We start from the raw sequence: 6,812 nt of genomic DNA, 5'->3' as shown, positions 1-6,812 counted from the left end.
CTTTGTAAAAGCTACGTAGTGATGCCCTGCCGGACCACCTAGGTAGTGGTCAATGGGGATTAGCTCTCCCCGGGCAGAACGGGAATCACGGCTCATGGGTAAAGTGTGCAACCTCTGCAGAGGGTAGTGAAACTGATATATCAGCCGTGCTCACGGTTAAGAGCAGCCTTGGGATCCTCTTTGATTAGAGATACAGATGGTTCGAGATACAATGGTTATGATATGGTTTTGGTTCGACTATGATGGTGTTGTTCCTCAATGAGGAAATGGTTCACGGGTTGGTTAATGCTAAAATCTGGCTTCTACTAATGATAAATACTTGACCAACTAAAAGCAACTGCTGGAGCCTAACCCCACATAAAGCTAGTCCACCTCAGCCAAACGGGACATTTGCTGAGTACGTTGATGTGTACTCATCCTTGCTTTACCACAAAACACCAGGTTGTCCGCATTGTAACCACTGCTCAGGAGAAGGCGAAGCCGTGGAAGGAGACTTCCAGGAGTTTCAAGACTACGATGAATTCTAGGTGTGGGTTGGCGGCAACCCCCAGTCAGCTGCCTGTGAAGGCCTTATCTTTACTGCGTTTCGTTTAGCACTTTGATTTACCTGTTAAGACAATGACTATGTGGATGTCTATGACTCTATGATGTAATAAGTACCCTTTTATATTATTATTCGAGCATTGTGTGATGATGTTCATTTATGTAATCGCTGTGTACGTGAGTTCTGATCCTGGCACGTACATAGTTCGCATTCGGTTTGCCTTCCAAAACCGGGTGTGACATAAGTGGTATCAAAGCCCATGCTGACTGTAGGACCGCTGACCTAGAGTAGCACTGGTCGTACTAAGGACTATTGACCTTCCCCTCACCTTGACATCTGGTGTTACTTCAAAAAGTCGGTCACCTCGACCAACCCTATGTTTTACTATCTATCTATACTATACCTTGTTAAAATTTTTATCTTATTCTGTCTTTGGTTTATTCACTTGTCATATTAGTTCTGCTCTTACTCTTATGCTTACGGTGTCTTTTGTAGATGGCTCGTCTTAGACACACTGCACGTAAGTCGGTGATTCCTTTCCTGCCGTCTCGACTTGCGGAGCGTCCTCTGCACCGCACCGTGTCCGGACAGTCGAGTCACCTGGAGAGGCTGCACCACCGCCTGCGTGAGGAGCAGGAACGCCGGCGCCAGCACGGAGAGCAGCAGGGCTCTTCCTCCTCACCCCAGCAGGAGGTGGAGACCGTGAGGCCCCGTCCCTCTGTTGCCCAGCTGGAGGCGCCCCTTGTTCCACCGCGGGACGTCCCGGCTGTTGGAGGAGCTGTTGGAGGAGACCCCGACGACGACGACTCAGACCACAGCACGGAGTCTTCTGAGCCGCAGGAGGCGGAAGGATGGGTCGCCCGACCCATCACCCGTGACGCCGCTCGCGGTTGTCACTTCCACGACGCGCTCGACACCTTGCTGCGCCAGGCTTTCGACCGGCACACCTGGTCGATCGAGTATCATTGTGTAGTCTACCAGCACAGTCGCGGGAGGTACCCGGACCGCTGGGAGGCTACCTGCCTAGTTCGCCGTCCGGAGGATGACCTCCGGGGTGCGGAGGCCGTTTCGGAGCACTATTCCATCTCCGAGAGGGACACTGCAGAGGCGGCTATGCAGGATGCAGCACGACGTGCACTCTCTCAGTACTGTTCTTTGTTCGGTGGCGTGGCCGACGGTCTTAACCTTCGGTACTACCCCCGCCGCCCTACTGGCAGCACAGAGAGTGTGGTTGTTTCACCTGTTGGTGAGGCTAACCCTAGGTTGAGCAGCACAGTCAACCTAGTCGCAGTGCTTAACACGGAGCTGGATCACTCTCTGGACGAGCTAAGCAGGGCTCGAACGGAGATTGCGGAGTTGCGTGCTGAGTTGGCAGAGCGCCATCACCAGGAGGGTGGTTCCCCCGCTCCTGTTGAGACTCAGCACCCATACCGCTCGCCGCCACGTGGTCACCACACTTATGGTTCCCCTGTCTGTAAGACCAGGATAGATTTGGATCCTTAGGTCGTTAGCGTCGAAGTTTGTAATAATTCTAAGTCAGATGTCTCAGTCTTAGGTAGTCAGTTTAGTTTGCTTATCAGTTGCTTCCATTTAGTTTAGTTTGCTTATCAGTCGCTTGCATGCTTGTTATGATGAACTTGTACTGGATTTGGATCTTTGTAATGACTGTAGCCAACCTGTGGGTTTCCCCTGCAGTTTGGCTTAGCTAGTAATATTAATGAAGTCAGTTGTTTAGTTGGGAAGCCCTTTACTCTTACTTTCCTTTCTTATCTGAGAAGCTGTGTTGAATCATGAATGAGGATCAGTGAGGCTCTTTTGTTCGCTCAGTGTCATGAAGAATTCTGTATTCTCTTTTCTTATGCTGAAGGGTTGTAGGATCAATGCTGATGTATGAATGTCTTCCACAGATGTCTGACAACAGGCGCCGATGCAACAGGCGTGCTCAGCTAGAGCAGCATGACCAGCAGGAGGAAAATCAGAGGCAGCCTCCCCCGCCACCCCCGATGTCAGTGGAGCAGATGTTCTTGATGCAGACCCAGGCAGTGCAGGCCATTGGGCAGACTCTGGCAGCCATGCAGCAGGCTCAACAGCAGCCCCAACCCCAGTTGCAAGTGCAAATGCCCCAGATGCCCCGAGATAAGCGTGGTGAATTCATGAGAGGGCACCCTCCTACCTTCGCCCATTCTGCCGACCCCATGGATGCAGAAGACTGGTTGCGCGCAGTGGAGAGGGAACTGCGCACCGCCCAATGCGACGACAGAGAGAAGGTTCTGTATGGTCCCCGCCAGCTGAGGGGAGCAGCCCAGTCCTGGTGGGAGTCCTACCTCGCCACCCATGCTGACCCCGAAGCCATCACTTGGGAGGAATTCAGCGAGAGTTTCCGTCGGTACCATGTGCCCGAGGGACTAATGATCGTGAAGAAGGAGGAGTTTCTGGCTCTGAAGCAGGGACCCATGTCTGTTAGTGAGTACAGAGACAAGTTTCTGCAGCTGTCTCGTTATGCACCTGAAGACGTCAAAACTGATGCCAAGAGGCAGTACAGGTTCATGAGAGGTTTGGTGGATCCCCTGCATTACCAGTTGATGAATCACACCTTCCCCACCTTCCAGCACCTGATCGATAGGGCAGTCATGACTGAGAAGAAGCGTAAGGACATGGAAGATCGGAAGCGCAAGATGAGTGGACCCCAGTCCGGAGGCATCAGCCGTCCACGTTTCTCAGGCAGTTCGTCTCAGCAAGGCAGACCTGGTCACCCGCAGGGATATCAGAATCAGAATCAGCGTCCGCATCAGCAGCAGTTTCAGAGGCAGTACCCGCAGCAGCAGCAGCAGTATCGCCAGCACAGCCAGCAGGGAGGTAATCAGTATCAGAAGCAGAACAACCAGGCACCTCGCCTTCCTGCCCCAGCAGCGAATCAGAGCAACCAAGCAGCCCCAGCACAAGGAGGAGGCAGAGGATGTTTCCACTGTGGAGATCAAGGCCACTGGGCGATGCAGTGCCCAAAGAAGATGGCTCAGCAGCAGACCAACCCCAATGCTCCAGCAAGGCAAGGTGTACTGCAGCCGGCAGCAGGCAATCGTAACCAAGCGTACAACCGTGGAAAGGTGAATCACTTGGAAGCCGAAGCGATCCAGGATGCACCAGATGTGGCAGTAGGTATGTTCTCAGTCGAATCTCATCCCGCGAAAGTGCTATTTGATACTGGTGCAACTCATTCTTTTGTCACTGCAACATGGGTAGAATTGCATAACATCTCAGTAGAGGCAATGATGCCACCCATGAGGATTAATTCGGTTGGTGGCAAGGTGCAAACAGATAAAATATGCTCAAACATAATGGTGGAAATAAGGGGGATAGGTTTCCCCAGTGACTTAATAGTAATAGGCACCCCTGGGATAGATGTCATACTAGGGATGAACTGGTTGATGAAGTATGAAGCAAATGTTAGTTGTGACAAGAGGACCATAACATTGAAGTCCCCGTCAGGAGAGGAGGTAGTGGCCGAGCTAAGGATGCCTAAGTCAGAAGAGGGAGTCTGTCATCAGATTTCAGTTGATAGTAAGGAGCCCAACCCGCTCGAGACTATCAAGGTCGTGTCGGACTTTCCGGATGTGTTTCCCGAGGAGCTAACGGGTATGCCACCCGAGAGAAAAGTCGAATTTGCCATAGAGCTTATCCCTGGTACCGCCCCCATTTCAAAGAGAGCCTATCGAGTGTCTGGACCAGAATTGGTGGAACTCAAGAAGCAGATAGATGAGATGTTAGAGAAGGGTTACATCAGGCCAAGTACCTCGCCTTGGGCCGCTCCAGTGTTGTTTGTAGAGAAGAAAGATGGTACCAAAAGGATGTGCATAGACTACAGAGCCCTGAATGAAGTCACTGTCAAGAACAAGTACCCCCTGCCAAGGATAGAAGATCTGTTTGACCAGCTCAGAGGTGCCAGCGTATTCTCGAAGATAGATCTAAGATCTGGTTATCATCAACTCAGAATCCGACCCTCGGATATACCGAAGACGGCATTCATCACCAAGTATGGGTTATATGAATTCACAGTTATGTCTTTTGGTTTGACAAATGCGCCAGCCTTCTTTATGTACCTGATGAACAGTGTGTTCATGGATTATCTGGACAAGTTTGTGGTAGTGTTCATCGATGACATTCTCATATACTCTCAAAGTGAGGAAGATCATGTGGAGCATTTGAAGATGGTATTGCGAAGGCTTCGAGAGCATCAGTTGTACGCCAAGCTGGGCAAATGCGAGTTCTGGATTCATGAAGTCTTGTTTCTGGGTCACATCATAAACCAAGAGGGATTGGCAGTGGATCCAAAGAAAGTAGCAGATATCCTGAACTGGAAAGCACCGAAGGACGTTCGTGGGATCAAGAGCTTTATTGGAATGGCCGGATATTATAGGCGTTTCATTGAAGGTTTCTCGAAGATTGCTAGACCAATGACAGCGTTGCTAGCGAAGAAAGTTGAGTTTAAGTGGACCCAAAAGTGTCAGGAAGCATTTGAAGAACTGAAGAATAGATTGACTACAGCTCCTGTGCTAGTCCTGCCTGATGTCCACAAGTCATTCTCAGTGTATTGCGATGCTTCGTACACCGGATTGGGATGTGTGCTGATGCAAGAAGGGAGAGTTGTAGCATACTCATCTCGACAGCTGAAGACCCATGAGAAGAATTACCCCACACATGACCTGGAATTGGCAACAGTGGTTCATGCTTTAAAGACTTGGAGACATTACCTGTATGGGCAGAAGTGCGACATCTACACAGATCATAAGAGTCTGAAATACATATTCACCCAGTCAGAGTTAAACATGAGGCAGCGAAGATGGTTGGAACTGATCAAAGACTATGAGTTGGAGATACATTACCATCCGGGCAAAGCCAATGTTGTTGCAGATGCTCTGAGCAGGAAAAGTCAAGTCAATATGTTGGCCTCGCACCCAATGCCGTATGAGTTAGCCAAGGAGTTTGACAGACTGAGCCTCGGTTTCCTGAATAGTACGCAAGGAGTGACAGTGGAATTGGAGCCCACCCTAGAGCGGGAGATCAAAGAAGGGCAGAAGGATGATGAAAACATCAACAAGATCTGGCAGCTGATCCTAGAAGGAAGAGGCAAAGACTTTCGAGAGGATGAAGAAGGAGTAATCTGGTTCAAGGACCGATTGTGTGTTCCCGACCTCAAACCTATTCGGGAACTGATCCTCAAGGAAGCTCATGAGACAGCCTACTCGATACACCCAGGGAGTGAGAAAATGTACCAGGATTTAAAAAGGAGGTTTTGGTGGTATGGTATGAAAAGGGAGATCACAGAATATGTCGCCATCTGTGATAGCTGTCAGAGAACCAAAGCAGAGCATCAGAGGCCCGCCGGATTGTTGCAGCCTTTGCGGATTCCTCAGTGGAAGTGGGATGAGATTGGGATGGATTTTATAGTTGGCCTACCTCGTACCCGGGCCGGTTATGATTCCATCTGGGTGGTCGTGGACCGCTTAACAAAGGTGGCCCATTTCATACCTGTGAAGACGACATACACCGGAGCAACGTTAGCTGAGTTATACATGTCACGGATAGTCTGCCTTCATGGTGTGCCGAAGAAGATAGTGTCAGATCGAGGAACGCAGTTCACATCTCATTTTTGGCAGCAGCTACAAGAAGCTTTGGGCACACATTTGAACTTCAGCTCAGCTTATCACCCGCAGACAGACGGCCAGACTGAAAGAACTAACCAGATCTTAGAAGATATGTTGAGAGCCTGTGCGTTGCAAGACAAGTCAGGATGGGACAAAAGGTTACCTTATGCAGAATTCTCCTACAACAATAGCTATCAGGCTAGCTTGAAGATGTCGCCGTTTCAGGCACTCTACGGACGGAGTTGTAGGACTCCGCTGCACTGGGACCAGCCTGGAGAGAGACAGGTGTTTGGCCCCGACATCTTGCTTGAAGCCGAAGAGAATATCAAAATGGTTCGGGAGAATCTGAAGATAGCCCAGTCAAGACAGCGAAGCTATGCTGACAGAAGGAGAAGGGAACTGAGTTTCGAAGTGGGAGATTACGTCTATCTGAAGGTGTCACCTATCAGGGGAGTCAGAAGGTTCGGAGTTAAAGGCAAGTTAGCACCCCGGTACGTCGGACCATATCAGATTCAAGCCAAGCGTGGAGAAGTGGCCTACCAGCTCGACCTACCAGAGAGTTTGTCAGCAGTGCACAATGTGTTCCATGTGTCACAATTGAAGAAGTGTCTGCGAGTACCAGAAGA

Source organism: Zea mays, chromosome 10, assembly GCF_902167145.1.
Source record: "Zea mays cultivar B73 chromosome 10, Zm-B73-REFERENCE-NAM-5.0, whole genome shotgun sequence".
NCBI classification, from domain to species: Eukaryota; Viridiplantae; Streptophyta; class Magnoliopsida; order Poales; family Poaceae; genus Zea; species Zea mays.
This window is presented reverse-complemented; position numbering follows the sequence as displayed.